This window comes from Dermacentor variabilis, unplaced genomic scaffold (genome assembly GCF_050947875.1).
Source record: "Dermacentor variabilis isolate Ectoservices unplaced genomic scaffold, ASM5094787v1 scaffold_12, whole genome shotgun sequence".
NCBI lineage: Eukaryota > Metazoa > Arthropoda > Arachnida > Ixodida > Ixodidae > Dermacentor > Dermacentor variabilis.
The window spans coordinates 53,436,088-53,459,528 of record NW_027460280.1 but is presented as its reverse complement, the minus strand read 5'-3'; positions in this window follow the sequence as shown (position 1 = coordinate 53,459,528).

The following is a 23,441-nucleotide window of genomic DNA, read 5'->3' as shown; positions in this document are numbered from 1 at the left end:
CGCTTTGTTTTCGTATATGGTATCGGTGGACGCGCTCGCCGCATACCCTATCGATGGCGTCATCGGTGAACAGACGACGGCGCGCTACTCTGGCGCCATCTGGTAGCGGTCGCCGCCGCAGTGCCTGTCTTACGCGGCACTACACTTTTTTTCTCACGCTTTTGCCATGCCCTCCTCCTCCGCTTTCCTCTTCGCGCTCTCTTCGCTATCGCCGTCTTTCCTGACGCACTGCGCTCGGCGTTCGCTCTTTCATCCTTCGCTGTGCTAGTTCTCTCGGTTACGCCGAGGGACGCCGACGCTCAACGCAGGAACGGGCGCCTAAGTGCTGCGCCCTAAAGAAAGGCTGCATGTGGCGTTCATGTTCGTGGCATCCCTGCGTAGACGTCTCACACTTTCCATCCCCCTGACTTGGTGTTTGCATTTCGGTATAGTTTGTGAAAGGTGTAGCGCTTAAATGTAAAGAATACATGTGAATAATGTTGTGATACTTGCGGTGGATAAATAGAATGATTGCAAGAGATGCAATTGTAAGGGTTGCTGTTGTACAGCATTAATTAACCATTTCACTAAATCTTAGCTTCATAGTTTCCAGCATCTGCATTGCATCTGCTTTTTTTTTCTGCTTACAGTGGTAGCATATTATGCTTTTAGGACCTCCTGCGCAACTTCAAATTAGTAATGCTGCTTGATTTCTTTTCTTCAGGGAAACCTAGCGCCAGGAGAAAGACCCGAAATGTGCCGACTCCTCGTTCTTGGTAGAGGATGTCAGTAATGTCATATGTCAGTAATGGGAAGGAAAGAGCTAATGGTATAACCAACACTGCTTGTGCTTCTCTTGTTGAAACAGATAATCAGCTGGCTGAAAGCATGTGGCCTCTTTGTGAAAGCATTACTTTGCAATCAGGGAGGCAGCAGTTGGGTCATTGCAAAGACGCTGGGTGTGAGTTCTGAGAGGCGTCTTTTTTTTATCAAGGACGGAGTGAACATCTACTTAATTTTTGATATTCCTCTCTTGGTGAAATGTAGTACAGGAACAATTTGTGGAAGCATGACCGCTACATTGGTGATAATGTTGCTTCCTGGAGCCACGCCCCAACTTTATATGGCTCAACGCATCACTCCAAACTAAATTCCAACCCAAAGTGACTCATAACCACATCTATGAAAGTGCGTTAGGTAATATGAGAGTAACAGGCTTCACAGTTGCTCAGCAACAGTGTCTATAATGTAATGTGCTTTCACCAGAAGCCACGAGCACTGCCGAAGTTGTCGATAAAATGAATCAGTTGCTTGGTTCATTAAGTAGTTCTTGTGTACGCATCAAAGAGAGAAAAATGAGTCATGCAATTAGTGCTTCCATAAAGCACATAGAATTCTTAAATTCTTGTACCTCATGGATTAAGTCCTGGAGGTTCAAAGCACCTAGGCACCCACGAATCACGCAGGGTTGGCAGGTAACCATAAAAGAAATTATTTTGTTGTGAACGGACGCGCAGAAGTTCTTAAGCTTCAAAATTTTTGCTCGCTCTTCGGCTAAATTAGAACGTCTTAGAGAACCTTGAAGAAAAGAGCGCTACGAAGACGCGGACTAAAAGAAGAACATGTACGACGGACAAGGCGCATCCGTCCGTGTCCCTTGTCCGTCGTACAGGCCCTTGTCCGTCGTACATGTTCTTCTTTTAGTCCGCGTCTTCGTAGCGCTCTTTTCTTGAAGTATGCAAAACCAACTCGCCCACATCAAGCTTCTGCTGCTTAGAGAACCTGTTTGGAATTACTCGGCAGCAGCATGGCTTTAATGAGACCTCCAACGCTTTTCACTTCGCTGCTGGTCTGACATATCATTGTCGGAAAGCTTTTTAAGCGTTCGGACTGCAGCAATCGTGAAGCAGACAAAGCCCTACCTTTAACTGAGCTAGAGAAACTAAGATTTGTTCAAGAGAGCTCTGCTGCGATTAAGACCTCTTGCTCACACTTCTCGAATTCTTTTTTAACGAGCACCGAATAACCAACAGATGTGCTAGCATTGAACATAGTTTGTTAGTGTCGGGATACCCAGTGCAAGAATTTCTGAAAAGAACATCATGTTCAGAGTGTAAAGACCTCTTAAAAGATAACAGCCAGGAACTATCTTCACCAAGCTAAATATACATGATGATCAGAGCAGTGAAGGTACAGGACAAGACCCTCGGTAATTTAACAGTACCAACAGAACCAGATTTCAAGTTTGTTACAAAATTAGGAATATTATTTTCTGCACAAATACGTACAATTGCTCAGTTCGAAAGAGCATTGGAGAAATTGGTTTACTTTGTTGTGGAGGAGACCGATGGCCCATTTTGCAGCGCGGAGTGTCGCAAATTGTTCCTACAAATGTACGTACATCAGGATTCTCTGGTATTTGAAATTTAAAAACCGACAACTAAGCCAGGCAGTGACTTGGAAATCTGCTTCAAAATGAAAGCTGCAAGAATTATTTTAACAATTCATGTTTATGCTTTATGTATTCGTATACCCCAATTGTTTTGCGCGAGAAGAATAAGAGATCGAAGGGGCTTAAGTACTTGTTGCTCACTTGGTTAGCGTCTTTGTCTGACTTCTTTATGAGATTGTAACTAATCCGTTTTGGTATTTCGCACAGCAGCACTATTACCGTTAAATGTTTATTCTTGCATTTGCGCTGTGAATCCCTATTGCTAAGTGAATCCCTAAGTGCCTAGACCATCCCTATTGGTTTCTAGGCACTTGCCGTGCTGTCGAGGGGGCTCTTTACCAAGCAAGGTGGGAATTTTCCCAGCCCACTTGTCTGCGGTAAATTACACGCTGCAACGAGTTTACTGATATTCTGGGCTGTTAAGTGCACCTTTTGAGTCCGCCTAGCCCACTGCCTCTTCAGGAAGGATACGACTTGAGTGTTAACCATATCGTTTCATTCAGGACGCCCGTTGTTAGGTTTGTTCTAGCTGCCTTGTGTTCACTAATTTTGTGTTCATTAAAATTTGTCAGAAGCGTCAGTAACGAAAGCGGGAAAATCTGGATTCAGCTAGTTACACAGAGTTATATGACCATCAAAAAGTTAAGAGGAGGCAGGCGAAGACTGCTGCGCCATCAGCTGTTGCATTCTTTCCGCCAAATTGCTCGCTGAAGTGTCGCAGCAAACATGCTGCATATAATTGACACCCACGGTGGCAGGTAAATTACTAAACACCTTAGTCGGGCGTACGACTTTGTAGCTCAGGTCTTCTTTCTGCTATGTAATGTTGCGTTTCGCCTGCGATACGTGGTTTTGCCGGCGCGACGGCGGCGGGGCGGCGGACATTTTGGCCCGATCGTCGTCACCGCAACACTCATCGCCAGGTGTTTCCAGGCGCGTCTGCGGCGATGCGACCGCCTAGGGATCTCGTTCCAGTCATTGTGCCCGAAACAGGCGATGCCAAAGCAGGGACCATCTTCTCGTTGCAGTCATTGTGTCCGACCGGCAGCGCCACGACAGTGTGCTGCGCAGCGCCACGACAGTGTGCTGCGCAGCGCCACGACAGTGTGCTGCGCAGCGCCACGACAGTGTGCTGCGCAGCGCCACGACCAGGTGCTACGAGATCGTGCGCAGCGCCACGACATGGTGCTACGGCATCGCTACGACAGTGTGCGTCACCATTAGCCCATTGTACATTCACGTGCTCGTCTTTTGAGGGGTTCCTTCTTGCCCTCAACTGCGAGAGTATAAAAACAGCTGCCCCCGGACGCCAGAGGAGGGCTCCGATTTCTTCAGTTGAGTGAAGTGCTCTCCCGGCTCTCTACTACGGTCAAACCTGACCGCCAACTCTTTGCGATGTTAAAATAAACAAGTTGTTTCGTTGTTACCTGTCGACTCATGCTTTGCCGGGACCTTCGGATGCTTGCAGCTGTACCCCAGGCCGCCAGGCCAACGCTACCCTTGGGGCTTGCGACCCAGGTACAACCACGGGCGTCAGCGCCGAGTTCCCAACAGATCGTACCAGCAGTCAGATCCAAACATCTGGTTGCCAGCGGTGAGATCGCCTACGACTTCAAACAACTGTCTGCCAGCGGCGAGATCGCGACAACGGAGGCCAGCAGCAAAGAGATGCAGTTGACAGTATGCTGAGCAGCTCAACGACGATCCGGGAGCAGTGCAACGAGCCCTGTGTGACGACTGGTTGCCTGCAGCGGAACGACTGCGCGGAATTCCTGCCTGCGAGGTTTGGTGAGTGCGGGACTTTCTTCTTCTGAGCTTTGCCAGGCTTTTGTTAGTGTCAGAAACAGAGCTGGTAATTGTGGTTGTCGTTGCTGCCGGGTTAGTTTGCGGCAAGACAATAGTAAGCAGTAGAGAAAGCAGCATTCAGAGCAGCCATGGATTTGAAGTCGTTGCGCAAACCGAAATTGTTGGAGCTTGCAAGAGAGTTGGGTCTGGATGTCTCAGACAAACTAAGAAAACCTGAACTGCTAAAGGCTATTCTTGAGTTAGAGGCTGAGGATGACGAGCTGTCGGAATGCCTTGAGACTATTGAGGAGAGGTCAAAAAGACAGGAGCGCGAACTTAAAGAGCAAAAAGAGAAACATGAGCGCGAACTTAAAGAGCAAAAAGAGAAACAGGAGCGCGAACTTAAAGAACAGAAAGAGAAAGAAGAGCGTGAACGTAAAGCAGAGAAAGAAAAAGAAGAGCGTCAACACGCTTTGGAAATGAAGCGTCTCGAGATAGAGATGGAACGCGCTCGTAATGGAAGTCAGGCACACGGTGCAGGAGAACGCGTATTGTTCAAAATGACTGACCTGATGCGGCCGTTTAAGCTTGGAGAGGACATTGGTTTGTTCCTGGTTAACTTTGAGCGAACGTGCGAGAAGCAGGGGTTCTCTCGGGAAACGTGGCCACAGCGCTTGCTCACTTTGTTACCCGGCGAGGCGGCCGACGTAGTCGCTCGCTTGAATAGAGAGGAAGCAGAGGATTTCGACAAAGTAAAATCGAGTCTGCTAAAAAAGTACCGGCTGTCTGCGGAGGCGTTCCGTCGGAAGTTTCGGGAAAATGAGAAAGGCAAAAGTGAGTCATATACAGAGTTTGCGTATAGGCTTATGTCGAACATGCAGGAGTGGCTCAAAGAAGAGAAAGCGTTTGGTGACCACGATAAAGTTCTGCAGTGCTTCGGGCTAGAACAGTTTTATAGTCGGTTACCGGAGAACGTGCGATACTGGGTCTTGGATAGGCCAGACGTGAGTACGGTGGCTAGAGCCGCTGAGCTAGCCGAGGAGTTTGTGACGCGTCGAGCTCGCGGAGCTAAGGACGGTCAAAAGGGTGAATTTGGCTCGAAGTTTGAGAGGCCGAAGTTCACGCCCATGAGATTAAAGGGGGACACGCGTAGTGCGGATGCGAGCGAAAGCAGTCCGACCAAACGTAAAGAGACGGCGGCAGCCAAACGCAGAAAGCGGTTCGAGATGAGGCGAGCGCGCTTGTGTTATACGTGCCAGAAGCCGGGTCACTTTTCGGCGCAGTGTCCGGAAACAACACCAAAAGTTGTGTTTTTTTCAATAGGCAGCACTGACGAGAACATGAAGCTTCTTGAGCCTTACATGCGAGACCTCCTCGTAAACGGGAAAGAGTGCCGAGTGCTTCGCGATTCCGCAGCTACGATGGATGTAGTTCACCCGTCTTACGTAGAACCCCATATGTTCACGGGCGAGTGCGCGTGGATCAAGCAAGCCGTGGAAGCTCATAGCGTGTGTCTGCCGGTAGCAAAAGTGCTTATTGAAGGACCTTTCGGAGCGCTTGAGACGGAGGCGGCAGTGTCATCTATGCTGCCACCCCAGTACCCGTACCTATTTTCAAACAGGTCCGATCACCTCCTGCGCGAGAAGGGGCTTTTGTTTGGTGAAGCTAGTGTTCAGGCCTTAACCAGATCGAAGGTTCGGGAGCTCGCTGCAAAGGCGGTAGTTGCGGGGCCGACGTTATCAAACAACGAAAGAGGGTCAGAGGCGCAGCAAGCTGATATTCAGAGCACGCCCGAACTGAATAAACTTGAGTCTGTAACGTTAAAGGCGCCAGATACTGGAGAGGAAAATCCCGATTCGGGAAAGTTAGAAGAGCTATCTACTGATTTGCTCATCGCGCCTACGTCAGACGGACTTGATAGGTTGCTAAAAGTCAGCCGGTCGGCTTTGATAGCCGAGCAAAAGAAGGATGGCAGCCTAGAAAACATTCGCTGCAATGTCAACGAAGGTATCGCCAGGAAAACTGCGCGTTTTGTGGAAAGAGGTGGAGTCCTGTACCGGAAGTATCTAGACCGCAGAGGAGTGGAGTTCGATCAGCTGGTCGTGCCTCAATGCTATCGTCAGGATCTGTTGCGCTTGTCACACGGGGGTTCGTGGTCCGGACACCTAGGAGTTAAGAAAACTAAGGACCGTCTCTTGCAAGAGTACTATTGGCCAGGGTGTTTTCGGGACGCAGACCATTTCGTGAGGACATGTGACACTTGTCAGCGGGTGGGCAAACCAGGGGACAAATCAAGGGCGCCGTTGAAATTGGTACCTATCATTACGGAGCCTTTTAGACGGCTCGTTATTGATACTGTGGGACCTCTGCCGGTAACAGCCACGGGGTACAGACACATTTTGACTGTGATCTGCCCAGCGACAAAGTTCCCTGAAGCAGTGCCGCTTAAAGAACTCAGCTCAGTTGAGATAGTTAATGCACTACTGTCCATATTTGCGCGAGTTGGTTTTCCTGCAGAAATTCAATCAGATCAGGGCACAGTGTTTACTAGCGCTTTGACGACAACTTTTCTCGAAAGGTGTGGGGTAAAGCTGTTACACAGCTCAGTGTACCACCCACAGTCGAATTCCGTTGAGAAGCTCCACTCCGTCATGAAGCGCGTGTTGAGAGCCTTGTGTTTTGAACATCAAACTGACTGGGAGCTGTGTCTGCCTGGGGTGATGTTTGCTTTAAGGACCGCGCCGCATGCGGCTACGGGGTTTTCGCCAGCTGAACTGGTGTACGGTCGCTCGCTTCGATCTCCGCTTCGCATGCTTCGAGAATCGTGGGAAGGTAGGGGCGACGACCCAGTCGTGGTGGAGTACGTGCTTAAGCTCCTCGAACGCTTAAGAAGGGCACAGGAGTTGTCAGGTGAAGCAATGGCAAAGGCCCAGCAGAGGGCCAAGGTTTATTATGATCGGACAGCCAGGGCCCGTCGTTTTGAGGTTGGCGATGAGGTCATGATATTGCGCACATCGCTAAACAACAAACTAGACGTGCAGTGGGAGGGCCCAGCACGAATTGTTCAGAAACTGTCGGACGTTAACTACGTGGTAAGTCTGCCAGGAAAGCGGAAAGCACAGCAAGTTTACCACTGTAATCTGCTCAAACCTTATAGACAACGGGAAGCAGTGGTGTGCATGATGATAAACGTTCCTGAAGAGCTTCCAGTCGAGCTTCCAGGACTAGGCTCAGTGACGAACAGGGAAGACACCGGTCAAGTCATTAGTGACCTTATCAGTAAAGCACCGCTGTCGCCCGAGCAGAAAACCGAACTACACCAGCTATTACAAGAGTTTCAAGGTCTGTTCTCTGAGAGGCCTGGTAGGACTTCTGTACTTACTCATGATATAGAACTTACCTCCACAGAGCCAGTACGATCCAAGGCGTATCGGGTGTCACCCCGCCAGAGCGATATTATGGAGGCTGAGGTAAAGAAAATGCTACAGCTCGGTGTTATTGAGGCAGGTGAGAGTGACTATACCTCCCCTTTGATTTTAGTTGAGGTACCGGGCAAGGAACCTCGTCCTTGCGTCGACTACCGCAGGCTTAATTCCATCACTAAGGATCAAATTTATCCGATCCCTAACATCGAGGAGCGCCTTGAGAAAGTTAGTAGCGCTCAGTTTATTTCCACCCTAGATCTTGTCAGGGGTTATTGGCAGGTTCCACTTACAGAAGAGGCTAGTAGGTATGCGGCGTTCATTTCACCAATGGGAACATTCCGTCCTAAAGTGTTGAGTTTTGGTTTGAAGAACGCGCCATACTGTTTTTCAAGCCTCATGGATAAAGTGTTGCGGGGACAGCAAGAATTCGCTTTACCGTATCTAGACGACGTAGCGATATTCTCCGCATCCTGGTCTGAGCATATGGCACACTTGCGGGCAGTGCTAACCCGCCTGCGCGAAGCGGGCTTGACAGTCAAGGCTCCTAAGTGCCAGATAGCACAGGCCGAGGTTGTCTACCTCGGTCACGTGATTGGTCAGGGTCGTCGCCGCCCCTCTGAAATAAAAGTGGCCGCTGTGCGAGACTTTCCGCAACCGCGCACAAAGACCGATATTCGGTCGTTCTTAGGTGTCGCCGGCTACTATCAGAGGTACATCCCTAGGTACTCTGATATCGCGGCTCCCCTGACGGATGCTCTAAGAAAGACAGAGCCTCAAACAGTCGTCTGGGACGAGACAAAGGAAAGAGCTTTTAGCGCCCTAAAGAGTGCCCTAACAAGCCAGCCTGTGCTACGATCGCCAGACTATACAAAAGGGTTCATTGTTCAGTGCGATGCTAGTGAGCGAGGCATGGGCGTTGTACTGTGCCAACGGGAAAATGGAGAAGTAGAACACCCCGTCCTGTATGCTAGTCGTAAGCTGACCAGTCGTGAGCAGGCGTATAGCGCCACCGAGAAAGAGTGTGCATGTCTCGTGTGGGCCGTTCAGAAATTGTCATGCTATCTAGCCGGCTCGAGGTTTATCATTGAGACGGATCACTGCCCTCTCCAATGGCTGCAGACCATCTCTCCCAAAAATGGCCGCCTCCTGCGCTGGAGCCTCGCTTTACAACAATATTCCTTTGAGGTGCTTTACAAAAAGGGGAGTCTCAACGGTAACGCCGATGGCTTAAGTCGAAGCCCCTAACGTAGGAATCAGCCTCAAAATTGTTTGTTACTGATGTTTTTCTTCCTGAGGCAGGATTTTTTTTAACATATTGCTTTTGTTTAGTGTTTCAAAGTGATGATATGCTTTCTAGTGCAATTTTTCAATTTGTGGACGCGTTCTGAGTGATGCTAGACTACTGTAAGGAACTAGGCAGTGGTATAAAAAGGGGAAAGAGCCTGGCAGGGCTTAGTGAGGGTTGTGCCGTGCTTGCTGACTGAGCGGTTGAGTTTTCAGCGTAGTTCTAACGCTTGCCGGGAACGAGAACAAAAATGTGAACTCTCCCGAAGTCACTTTGCAGTGTCCCGTGCGAACCTGAACGAGAGAACGAGGCCTTCTCTGTGCGCTGCGCTCAAGAAACGTCAAGGGACGCCCGACTTCGGTTATGAGCATCATCGAGCGACATCCCTCCGGACAGCGGATGCAGTCCCCTGTCCATCGGGATCTCCTTTCCCCGGCGGGGCGGTCTGTTGCGTTTCGCCTGCGACACGTGGTTTTGCCGGCGCGACGGCGGCGGGGCGGCGGACATTTTGGCCCGATCGTCGTCACCGCAACACTCATCGCCAGGTGTTTCCAGGCGCGTCTGCGGCGATGCGACCGCCTAGGGATCTCGTTCCAGTCATTGTGCCCGAAACAGGCGATGCCAAAGCAGGGACCATCTTCTCGTTGCAGTCATTGTGTCCGACCGGCAGCGCCACGACAGTGTGCTGCGCAGCGCCACGACCAGGTGCTACGAGATCGTGCGCAGCGCCACGACATGGTGCTACGGCATCGCTACGACAGTGTGCGTCACCATTAGCCCATTGTACATTCACGTGCTCGTCTTTTGAGGGGTTCCTTCTTGCCCTCAACTGCGAGAGTATAAAAACAGCTGCCCCCGGACGCCAGAGGAGGGCTCCGATTTCTTCAGTTGAGTGAAGTGCTCTCCCGGCTCTCTACTACGGTCAAACCTGACCGCCAACTCTTTGCGATGTTAAAATAAACAAGTTGTTTCGTTGTTACCTGTCGACTCATGCTTTGCCGGGACCTTCGGATGCTTGCAGCTGTACCCCAGGCCGCCAGGCCAACGCTACCCTTGGGGCTTGCGACCCAGGTACAACCACGGGCGTCAGCGCCGAGTTCCCAACAGATCGTACCAGCAGTCAGATCCAAACAGTAACCACGTTGTTTAGCCTGCGTGTGCTTTTTTTTTGTAATAAAAGGATTTTAAAGCTTACTCACTCTTCGGTGTGTGCGTTTGTGCCAGTTGAGGCCTTGATGTCTCCTGGCAACTTCGAATTCTGTCAGTATTCCTGCTGGAAGTGCGAGCACAGCTGAACGAACAGCTTAAGCGTGGTGACGGACCCCGTTGTAACGGCGGCGTAATAAGCAAAAGAACGGCGAGGTATGGCAATAAAAGCCAGTTCAAACCGTCCGTTAGGAAATGAGCACAATGCGTAGCGGTAGGGAACTCGGTGCGGCGGCCATAATGCACAACACCTATTTCCGTTTCCTGTTATACATCGCGCCATCTCTTGGTAATCTATTTACGTTCGTGCCGCCGCCGCTACGCTTATTTTCGTTACTCTATCAAACGTGAAGTTTTCCTTTGCTAAGCTGGTTGCAGGTGCATGCTACACCGCAGTACCTAAACCTTCAGACGCCCCGAAGCTATCGCGGTACAGCACGTACCCAGCTATTCACGTACACGCACAACTGGGCATTGTTACCGAGGGATGTCTTCAACGGAGCCAAGTTCTGCCTTCGCATTGTCACTCATAGAGCAGGCAGGACGACTCCACGAAGATTGCAATGCCTGGTGACGACAACCAACAGTCAACAAGCACTCCTCAAGTCCTCACATCAGCCAATAATGGTGGCCCCCGGTCCGCGTAACACACCCGGAATATCCATTGGGCAGGAGGAAAGCACGAGTCAAAGCAATAGAGAGACGTTACGACACTCTGTCCACTGCTCGCTGGACAGATGCACTGCCAAGTACCCGAATGGGGAGGGTATGGCAATTAGCGTGACAGGGCACAGACACGAGGAACTGGCATCCGCCTCCGTTCGTACGACGAGGCTACCATTGCCTTCGCGGTCTCGGCATCGAGACAGGATGAGGAAATATATATTCTCAGATTGTCAATTAGCATTTCGAGCATACGCGCACGGCCATCTGCATAAAGTAGCATGCGATATCCTCAACCACCTCAACGAAGTACCCCGCGCCACGATATTCTGGACACCGGGACACGGAGCTGACAGCGGAAACCATCGTGCACATACGATAGCTCGAGGCCACTGCAACCGGGCACAGAAAGAGACGGCAGAGGACCCCGGTCCTCAAGCACTGCACACTTAATTACCACGAAATACTTCAACACTATCGCCTTTCGAGAAGAACAATGCCGCCACCGCACTCATCCCTCACCAGAGGCCTGGAGGCAACTCCAGACCAACACATATCTCCTCACCTCACGCTCCTCAACGCGATGTACCCCACCTTTTACAACCCCTTTGTCCTTTCTGTAGAGAGCGAGCTACCATATACTTTACCATATGGGCCAGCCAAAAGATCCCTAATCACCCCTCCCCTCCACACACACACGCACACACATAGGCAATCGAAACGCAACGCACGAGCTGTGTGGGATGGTGCCCACCAGCTGGGCATTGGCTGAAAGTGATGCCGTACCGCCCCTGGGGAGTAAGAACAATGCCAGTAATCCAGCAGTGCTAGAACAAGGTCAAGTGTACGTGTTAGCAAAGAGGTGATGACAAAGGCTTAGAAAATTTTTTCTGCATCCGATCTATAAATGTCACTGTTGGATCTAGAGATGCCATTCCAGACGACCGACGCGTATTCGAGTTGACAAAGACAGATTGTTGCACACAACTTACGGAACGGTGCAGGAGAATTGAATTCCCTCGATAATCTGCAAACAGAACCGAGAGAGCGCATGCCCCGTATTGGAACGCGTTTAGTGTGAGCAGAAATATGTAAGGTTGTATCAAAAAGTACACAGAGATCAAGGATCTCACAAACTTTACACAATGGTACAGAACCTACAGAACAAGAAACAAAGAATCGCCGTTCAAGCACACCGTACAGATGGTTAACCAGTGAAGCTGAAACGTGCGGCCCCGGTGTTTATCACTGGGTGAATCCCAACGGTTCATTAAACGACTGCTTGGTATAGGCTGCCGGATCCTCGGTACGCAGTTGTTGCTTGCGCTCGGCTGCACGAGCCTGTTCTTATGCCCGGGCTGCAGCATCGGCACTGCGTAGACGAGTTCGTTCCCGGTTCTGCTCGCGGCGTTGCTGATCAAAAGCTGCCTGCTCCTCAGGAGTACGTATGATGCGTCACCTATCCGTATCAGAGCCGGAGAGGACCTTCTGCGTGAGCACTCGGCTGCGACGGAGAGCAACGACGTCACTACTGGCGCAGCTAATCCAACACCGCCTACATAGCACAAGGCCTTTTCACTCCGATCCATGACCTCATGTTACCTGGCCGGACTGCCATAGAATCTAATGGTGATGTTCCCGAGTAAGCAACAGTGATTTTGACGTCACCGGTTTCATCACGCCAGCCTTGCCAATGCAAATTTAGGGCCAGGTGGCGTGGCGTCATGGATCAGAGCAAACAGACCTTGTGCTATCAAGGTGGTGTTGGCTAATCGCGCGCCTCACTTTCTCTACTTTTCTTTTCGTGCATGCGCATGGGGTTGTGCCGGAGTTTTCGGCGCACGGACGGACGGACGGACGAATCGGCAAGCCATATACAGCTTCGCTGTAATAAATGCTTGTTGTCTTGCGTGTGAATATCGCCACTTTCGTCTTAGAAGCGTGTTCAAGGTGAGGTTATGACCTTTGCACCATTCAGAAAAAGAAAGCAGGTCAGAGTGCAGGATGCGACAGTCACTAACAGCATAAATTTCCTTAAAAACTTGATGTCACCGATAATAATAATAATAATAATAATAATAATAATAATAATAATAATAATAATAATAATAATAATAATAATAATAATAATAATAATAATAATAATAATAATAATAATAATATTTATTGCCACTTTGTAGAGGATACAGAAAGGTTCAGGCCCGTCAAAGCCAACAGGAGGCTTGAAGGACTGGGCCCGGCAGTTTGCGGCAGAGGTTACAAAATGGCAACAACAAGCAAAACATTGAAAGGAACAATAGGTTCAGCTGAAGAAATAGAAAAACAAGGCAATCACAAAGCCAGTATCAAGGACATCCGTACTAACTCCAAGGAAGCAAAGCTTATAATACATAATCTCATACGTCTAAGCATCAACTGTAGAAGAACAAAAGAATCAACTCAGTGTTCTCAAATGGGTTTTTAGGTTCCGCATAGAGTTTATAGCAAAAAGTTCTTCTGGTAGCCCATTAAAAATGTCCGGCACATAAGCACACCGTCGTGCCTTTCCATACCTTGTTACACTCCGTTGTACAACATATCGAACGGTATTTCGCAACTTCCGGTTAGGATCATATTTAATTAAATAATAATAATAATAATAATAATAATAATAATAAATTCACGACTAAGGCTTTATCTTGCGCTTAGTCGCAGTGCTCCCCAGCGTCTGGTAAGCATATCCATGAATGACGAAGCGTTGCTGCAGTGCGTTCCATATGAAGGTTGCTTTCTGATGTGCGACATGAAGCAGATGAAAAAGAGGAATAGGCATAGGAGCGTTTCTCCGCAGTTGCACTAACTATCGTTGGCAATGCCTCACGCTTCGATCGGAACTGCTTACATTTTCTTTCTCTCTCTCTTGCCCCGTTATTTGTTTCAACAAGTAAACCGCTTTAGCAGACGTCGCGCACAGACATTAGCGTGTCGTTGCCCCAACGTCACATTAGAGCTGGGGACACGCAGTGTGCCAGTCGGTTGCATAATAACCGCGCTAGGGACAGGTTTGACGGCGGCGGCAGGCGGAACGCGCGCGTTGTCATTTACGAAACCTAAACGCAACCTAAACGTGAACGTCCTGTATCAGTGTGCAGTTCCCACGTTTACCTGTTTTATTTTCTGTCGGTGCCAGAAAAAGAAAGAAGGAAGCAAATTCGAGCTCTTCAAACATAGGTATGAAGAAAGACAGATAGAAAGAGAGAGAAAAAAAAGAAGCTCGCCAGAAAATCAAACTCTGCATTTGCTTCGAACTGAAACCAAGGGAACGAGATATACCAACGACAGGACCCACAGCCACAGTTTATAGCGCGAACAGCGTGGGCCGGTTCAGGTCCGGTCGCGAAAGCAGACAGTAGCTCTGCATCTTTCTCGGTAAAGATCGCCAGATATCACGCGCGATCGCACGGAAATCTCTACGCTAAATAGGTGCCTCCGACTGAAACGCTGCAGTGTCGAAAGAAGGCTCGATCGTATACACAGGGACGCGTGTGGTGCTGGGCGCAACCAACGCGTGTGGCTGCTCTGGCCTCCGGGCTATGCAAGCAGCCAGAGGCAGAAAAACTTCAAAGGCAGCCCTTCTAAACCTGTTCAAAACGGCCAAAGCCCGCAAAGCGGCAGGCGGAGGAAACGATACAGAGTAGGAAATCGTCGCGATTTATAGCTACGCCTGTCGTTTTTTAAGACGTTTTCAGAGGCAAGCTAATGACCTCTCCGCCCCGTCTTCAAAGTATATATCGGGAAGAGGGATCAACTGGAGCGCTGTGCAGAGTCCAAATAGCAGCAACACTTCCTATCCAGCTTTGAGTTTTCGCTCCGAAACAATAAAGGCACACATCGTCCGAGATCGCGGGACCTCTGTGCGCCATTGGTGAGTAAATGCCCTGTAGGGTCTTATAGTTGGCTGTGATGTCTACGAATTTAACATTTTGTCCATGCGGCAAGAAGTAGTTAGCACTATTATCTGATCACGACATGTCTCTATATATTGCTGTCGATGAAGAGAAAAAGAAAAGTGCACTAGTTAGGACTGCAACATATGCATTGCACGAGCAGTCGCTGGAACGCGCCGCGGCTTACTTACGACGCTGCCATCAGAAGCAGACATCTGGGCTATGGCGGTGAGCTCAGACGGCGCCCGCCTTTCAGGAGACCGCCGCTCTGTATAACCCGGCCCTGGTTGACGGACATAGCGATCCTGTGTGCTCTCTCGTTGACGTGCACCATTATTATCACGTGCCATAAGAAGGGCTTCCCTTGCATGTTCACCGCAACGTATATCGACTACCTCACTATGCTGTTCCCGCCAGTGGTTACGGGGCGATGCAATTGAAGTCTGTGACAATATGGTTTGCTGTTGTTTAATTCAAACTGCCCACCGATATGGAGGAAGGCTGCATGAGAGCCGGCTACGCCATTACACAGTTGAGAAATACGCACACACATGTCAAAGACACTGTGGTTGAGCCACTTGGACAGACACGAATTTTCCATTATGAAAGTATACTTGATCCATGGTTATGCCCGACTAAACAGAGATGTACATTGATAGCACCACGGGGATTTTCTGGTAGACAGCAATCCGAGTGATATAATTTGAATTGTGAATTTTAATTTATTCCATGGACAATATGGTGCTTACTTCCTTATCTTTAACCCCACTGTGCACTATTGCTCAAGCGAGAGCGGGCTGTCAGCTATTCTGGAGACATAATTAACACATATCATCGACGGCGCTAACGTCTGTGGCGGTACACACTCCGTCTTAGAGAACGACGGCATAAATTCGACGAGGTTAAATATCGCGATATATTGGGACAGGGGGCCTTACTCTGTGCAATGCGATGTAGTTAAACCGGAGGTCGTAACTTTTGAGGGGGCGCAGTGGACTGGAGCCCTATACGTGCTTCACGGTGGAATCGCGACTCTCTCACTTTTCCAGCCGCTAACGTTGACGAATCTTTTAGCTGTAGCCGGAGATTGCGATCGCTCGCACCGCATAGCTCGTACGACGCACCGTTGATGCGACCGCTTACGACGCCCTCGCATACTGAATGGGACCCAAGATTAACGAGAGCAACGCGTGAGCCACAAGCCGAACGCTCGCCGCTCAGGCGATCGCCGTGTTTTATGGAATCTTCAACCAGTTTCGCGGACCGCCCGCGGTAGTAGAACAGCGTGACGCTTGTATAGTATAAAGTGCGTGGGCTCACGCATTCGGCTCTCCCAACCTAGCACGTGACTCCTTACGGGCGTACCTGCGTTGAGTGTTCCGCGACTCTCATTGGTGGCGAAAGTGAGTCCGCTCTTCCTCGTCCTAACAGCTGCTACAAAGTGCGCTTATAGGCGGAAACAAGAAATAGGAAAAGCAGTTTCCTCGACTCGGCGCAGCGCGTTGAACGGCACCAATTTTATCCTGAATTATGCTCGTGGGGAATGCATTAAGGATACGGGGAAAAAGAAAGAAAAAAAAAAAGAAAAGGAAGAGAAAACTGCAGGTTCGGTACGCTTAGAGGAAAGTCGACCCATAGCTCCTGGCAATTTTTCAGCCCAAGGTACGTCCCACCGCAGTGGTTCACCACTTGTCGCCAGCGTTACTCATGGAGAAAAATGCAAACGCTCGCCGATAGTTCAGCAGCATCGACAGGGTGCGTTAAAGAGCACACGCCCATTCTCTGCGTCGGGCCACTACTGGCCCCTTCGCATGGAACGAGCGTGATGAGGCTCCAAGCGGCATCGATATTATTCTACGCTTTGTTCTGGAATGAGCATCTTGATTGCCCCATTAGCCGCTCTCAATTAGAAAACAGACCGCCGGCGTGTATCTTCTTCTTTCGTTCTTCTTATTTTTTTGTTCTCACTCGTAACAAAGTGCAGTTCAGGTAGCGCTCCTTAGTTATTAAGCCGTTCTGTAGGGGCCATTATAAACTTTTATGACGCTGTGTTGCAGGTCCAGGTTTCGCTTGCCGGCCCCAGCAGAAAAAAAGAAGGGTCAGAGAATGTGGATGAACGGACTTCTCCCGAGACTAAGACGTGCTTCACAACTAGCGGCGTTGGTGAAAGTGTCCCAGATGGTTGCGCTGACAGGCGTTTGCAAATTCAATCCCGAACTTCCCGCAGGCAGCATCTCCTCACAGCCGGTGCAGCGTACTATAGGGGCACGCAGTCCCAACGCTTACCTTATTTATCGCGCGTGCACGCGCACGCTTCTTTCTGACTTTCTCGCATTCTTGCCTCGCGTTCCCATGGCGGGCCGCCTCGGAAGATGAATCGCCCCTTTGTTGACGGCTCGGCGTTGCCTCTTTTTTTTCTTCTTCTTGGGGGCAAAACTGGAAAGCAACAAAGAGCGCAGCGAGCGGGAAGTCGGCGGCTGCGGCAGAACGTGTTCTCTCGCCGCGGCGTGCATCTCGTTTGTCTCCCCGCGCCAGGATAGCGCGCTCTGGCCGCGGTGCCGCATCGGCGGCCGGAACCACAGCTGCGCATATATTTCCCGCTTTAATCCACGCCGTGCCGCGCACGTTTGTTGACATAACGCGCTCTTGTTCGCATTAAAGCGGGCGCAGCCAAGGCCGGACGCGCGCGCACGGCCTGTGGGAACGGGTTGCGCCTCCTCGCGCGCTGACCGCCGCCGTAGTTCTTCGATTTCGCCTATCGACCGCGGGAAAGCGGCGGCGGGGCCGATGCCTCGTCTCGCCTTTCTCTCAATCAGGGCGTCAGTCAGCTGTTGCGGTGGCGCGCAATATGGGTCGACGTCGCGTCCGCGGTCCGATTGAGGTGCGCCGGTGCGAGGACGTCCTGAAAACAGCCGGAACCGAACGCCCAAGGCAACGCTATAGTGGTCTCGTCCCTCTCTCGGCGACCGTCGCTTCAACAACATCTGAGCCGGCATACAGGTGGTGAAAAGCGCCGTAAGAGGTGGTTTGTTTGCCCGGCTGAGCAGAGGCGATTTGCCTGAATGTTGACGAGTTGCCTGTCAGGCGAGTTGCCTGTCAGCTCAAACTGAAGCGAAGGCTGCTATGGGTGCTCTCTTGACACGCATGTTGGTACGCCGCTCTGCTTTCTCCGATATTTCCACGCTCTTTGTGCGCATGCGTTCGTTATTCCGTCCCGTCGTCGCACTGTTCGCTCGCCTGTCCGAGTGGCGAGCGAACATTCATTCTTCCTTCATTCTTCGTCACGTTCAAGAGGTCTTATTCCGAGGACCGGGGGTCAGGTTACATCCTTAATCGAAACAGTCGTTTTCCTTGTACGCGCGCATTTTCTTCACCCTTCATCGCTGCAGCCGCGTTAGATCAACACCTCTGACATTGCAGAAAGCATGCGCGCTCTGACTGTGACTTAGGAAAGGCAGCTCTTCCACTGAAAACTGGTGTTTGAGAAAATGGGGAAGGGCACTGTCGCCAAGCGTTGGTCGCGTCCCACACTGAAAAGTAGACTGTCGACAGTCCTGGATGACTTCACGGCTTTAAAGCGCACTATCCGTTTGTTATTCACGGGGTATACGTTGATGGTTCGGACCTGGTGCCACTAGAACGTGAAACGACTCCATCGCCTATTTCATGTAGGGATTTCACGTCAGGCCGAGAAAAGGTAAGAAGAGCACGTGACTGATGACAGGGCACAGCGAATTATGTGCACATGCGATGTGCGTACACGCATCCTGCGCACTAGCGGGGCACAACTCGCCCAGCAAGATCCAGGTGACTCCATGCGATAGCACGCACACTGTAATTGTAAGCGCTAAAAAATTACCGACGATTACGTTACTTCCTAATGCGAAATTTGAGCGCAGCAAATAAGCTGTTTCACCTTTTCGATAGATTGAGGCAAAGAAATCGAGCAACACATGTATGCGCTATCACAGAATTTTTTTTATTTTTCACACGTATTCCTTTAACAAAGACTCCACTAGGTAAGCTTCTGCTTCGGCGGCACGCACCTCTGGATTCTGACGGCGACGGCGCTGGGCCTCTGCTCTGGCAGCTCGTTTAGCAGCAGCAGCAGCAGACGGAGGACTTCCATCGGTCGTCTCGCTCATGGCTCAGAAATAACTGGCAGATAATTTCGCAGTGGCGAACGGCAGCGGCAATTTCGGCTCGGGCGGTGCACATATACAGATCCGCCGCCACCGATCTGGCTCTCTGATTGCCACCGCACAGGGCGAACGGCAGCGGCAATTTCGGCTCGGGCGGTGCACATATACAGATCCGCCGCCACCGATCTGGCTCTCTGATTGCCACCGCACAGGGGTTGCATTGGAGGAGGAGCGAAGAAAGGAATTAAGTTCGAGCCGGCGCTTTGACAACCGGAGACTCGCAGGAAGAGGGGGGAGGGGGGCGGCGTGTACACCCAGCGGCAAACGATGGGGGCAGAAGCGCGCGCAGCAAGCGGACAACACGATAAAGGGAGGAGGGAAGAGATAGCAGCGACTGACTGATGCCGCTGACGCCGATAGTGAGTCAACCCCAGCTGCGGAGTTGGTTTCAGGGACAACGCCGCCGATGCCGACACAAACAATATGATACCCTCGCTTCCGCAGCGCTAAGAACCAGGTCTAGCCGTGGGAAGGTGGTCACGTATTCGTCGACGTGCCGGGGCCTACGTGAAATAACCGGCGCGTCGGCAACTGAAGAGCACCCTATCCGCCACACAAGAACAGGGGGGGGGGGACCCTTTCCTCCTCTTTCTGCATGGCGGCGACGGTGTTCTATGCAGTCACGTTATCTTGACTCTCTAGCGGCGTCAGCGGCATCCAGCGGTATCAGTCGGTCGCTGCTAGCGCTGGGGGGATGAAAGGGGGGCGGAGCTGGTTACGAGGCCGACGACGACGCGAAACCCAGGAACGGACGCCAAAGAGCTGCGCTCTAAAACGTAGCTAGCGAAGGCAACACATCGTGACATGCTGAAGTGCTTGACTCGTTTGCTCCATTTCTTCATTGTCTTCATTACTAACTTCTCCAGAAATGTGCACTGCTTATAGCACGTACGTGGTAGGCGCAGCACGGGGAGTATAAATTTATTTGAACACCAAGATTTTTCAGCTAAACACATGGCTTTTAAGATGAATGTCCATAATGTTTCAGATATAATAATAAATAGTTCTTAGTTTCTTGTTCAAAGCATATGCAAATATTGGGGTAGGAGTAGGGGAGACCGTGAGGTCACCCCATTCCCGAGCAGGAGATGCTGTCAGCGGTTAAGTATTCGGAAGCGTAACTGTAATTATACGATGCGCCTTGATATTACTGCCTGTGCCAGCAATCGCAGGACATGCTAATGGGAATTCTAAAACAAATTAGAGCGCTAAAAACACAGCCGCATACACGCACGCACCTACACACGCAATGTCTCCAAATATTCCCCCCTCCGCCCCCCACTTGTGTCTGGGGGTCTTTTTGGAGTGATTGCGGGTGTGTGTGTGTGGGTGTGTTTTTTATGCGAACGCGTCAAATGGGCCATTGAGCGAAAAGGACGGCGTCTGTCATCTGCAGCAGCGAAACCGCCGGTACATTCCCATTGGCCACGACGCCACGTCAGAGCGCGCCTTGACGGTGCAGAGGGGGCGAAAGGCGAAACCTGCTGCCGCATTAGCGCGCCAGGTGTTGCGTGAGGGGAGAGGGCATCGCCCTGGCGCCATGTCACCCTTTCTCTCTCGCTCTCGGAAGCCGGTGTTATCCGCGCATTCCTTGTGCGCGCAAGCCGTCGCCTGCGTTTTAACTGGGCCTGCACTGCCTATGGCGAGCCCGCATGGAGGGGTTTCACTGTGACCCGGGCGCGCGACCTGCCCGGATGTTGTTCCACGAGAGCATGACACTTTTTGAAGAGATGCAAACGCTGTGAGAGTGTGTTCCTGACTGGCTGTCGAGGGTAGAGCCCTTGACAGTGCTTAGATAATTTTAAGCGACAATGCCAGCCCAGCTTGACTGATGGTTCAACTTGTAAAATGATTCCATATTGTTCGACCCGCCGTGGTTGCTTAGTGGCTGTGTTGTCGGGCTGCTAAGCACGAAGTCGCGGGATCGAATCCCAGCCACGGCGGCCGCATTTCGATGGGGGCGAAATGCGGAAACGCACGCGTACTTAGATTAAGGCGCACGTTAAAGAACCCCAGGTGATGCAAATTTCCGGAGTCCCTCCCTGCTGCGTGCCTCATAATAAAGAAAGAAAAAGAAAACTGGTCCTCGGTAAAGCCAAATCAAAACGCACCTCGTCTCAACGCGTCCGCTGGCCGCGAGTTAAAAACTCGAACGACAGCTCAGCGGTGTTCAATAGGGCATTAATGCACTCAGAACTCACAAGAAGTGCTGAGGCGTCCTCTGATTTCTCGCGATCGTATGAGTCTTATCATAATGAGTTGCCAACTAGCCCAATAAGCAAATTCTTCTAACAATAAGAATCCGTTTCCAATGACATTAATATAATAAACATAGTGAGAGAAAAACCCGCAAAGAATAAGACCAGACAGGTATGAAATTTGGAAAAAGAACGCGAACATTTTTCAAATATCGGCAAGGAAGCCAGAACATTGCAGACGCAGAAACAAGTGGAACTGGTTGTGAGGAATAATTATACCTACGTGAAAGGGGCCACCAGGTAAACAAACTCCTTTATTAAGTTCTGGTATATTACATGCGAAAACCACGATATGATCATGATGCAGGCCGAAAGTAGGGGACACTCCGCAGTAATTTCAACCATCTGGGCTTCGTTAACGCGCACGCAATGCACAGTACACGGGCGCTCTTGCATTTTACCTCCGTCGAAATGGGGCATCCTCGGACGGGATTTGATGCCACGCCCTCGGGCTTAGCAGCGCAATGCCAGAACCACTACGCTATCACGGCAGGTGTAAACAAACTTCTCTGTCTCAGATTCCAATAGAAAGAATAATTTATTCTATAGGTACCGGAATAGTGGGCTTGTAAATACACACTAACTACAAGCTATATGCGCTGGAATGTCAAAACAAGAAAAAAAAAAAGAAAGACTATGACAACCACAACATCCCAACATCGCAGCACACCGTGTTCCACTGGTGTAAGGAACCCGTAACATTCATATTTGCAAAAAGACAACTATAAACGAAGAATGACGGCGGTAACGCTGAGGCGGAACGTTCATGCCCGTTGCAGATTAAATAAATTTCACTTACACAAGGTTACTCATGCACGCGGCCAAGGCACCATTATCTCACTTAACAAAACCTCACAGATGACTCTACCTTGCCCACTCATCAAGCTAAGAAAAAGAAAAGAAACAAACATTCACCGACGATTACGATACTCCCTAATGCGAAATTTCGGTGCACCTCTATACGTGTTTTCGTTTCGGGTTATATTGAAGCAAACAATTTGAGAGAGACACGTAGCAGAGTCGGCGATCGGTCGAAAATCTGATCTGCGGGTCAAGCGCGTCGGCTTTTATACATGACTCGTCGAAGCTTCAGTGTAATTGCTGGTGCCGCATGGCTTCCAGAAAGTACTGCGCAATTCGCGCGTCGCGCATACAATCAGATTACAAAAGAATCGCAAACCATGACAACCGAAACAAGCGCGAACGAGACCAAACCAAGTAATTAAACCAAACTAGCGAGAGCGAGTGCTGACGCGAGCAGATGATAGTGCGAAACGAGCGGCCCGGCTGAGACCAGATACGAATGCGCATCGAGCGGTCGGGCGGGTGCGCATGATACCAGTTTCCCGCGCGCACGTCACTAAAAGGGCCGCTCTCATTGGTCTCCGCCGTTCACGGCTCGCGTCCTTTCATCTCTCGTCAATGCTTGTGACGTCATTAACGTAAAGCTTAAACACCTGCCCTTTTCCCCCGGCGCAGCGCGGTTGATGTGTCCTCTACGGAAAGACAGTTACTGCGCTGCACTTCAACCTATATTTTCATCCCCCTCCTATAAGAATCTCTTCTCCCGCTCCGCGCTCACTCTTTTCATCTTTCGCTGTGCTCGTTCGCTCGGTTACGCCGCCGCCGACGCCGACACTCGCCGCAGGAACGGGCACCTAAGAGCTGCGCGCTAAAAATAATACAGGAAAAGGAATCCATGACGTCACATCATAATAATTATTCCGCACTTATTCAGCTCTTTTCGCGAACAGACACAGAGGTCTCTCGTGGCTTCTGTATAGGAACACAGATTATAACTTTAAGGGCAACTATCGAGATTTTTTAATAGAAAATGGTCGGTAACGCTGATGACAAGAGCGATACGAGTATTGGACATCCGTTACACTTCCCAATGCGTGGTTCTAGATTCTTGCGAGTTGGGATAAAATTCACCCGATGCGCCCCCAATGCGTTTCTGATGAAAAAAGAAACAAAGAAAAGAAACTTAGGACATGCAACTAAAACTGTTACGTTGCTATAAGTTCTGTAATCAACAGAAACTGCAGGCGCGGCGATTTTTTCGTGAAATAGCGCATTATATATTACGGCTTACTTGATTTACTTGATTTTCTACGATTTAGTCATTCGGCACGTGCCACTGGGTGTGTGCCCATTCTTGGATAATTCTTCAGGACGGCTATGTTCCACAGTGAAATAGCAAGCAGTAACTAAATATCCTCAGCGCAACAAATATACGCCTTTAAAGTGCCTAATTTCT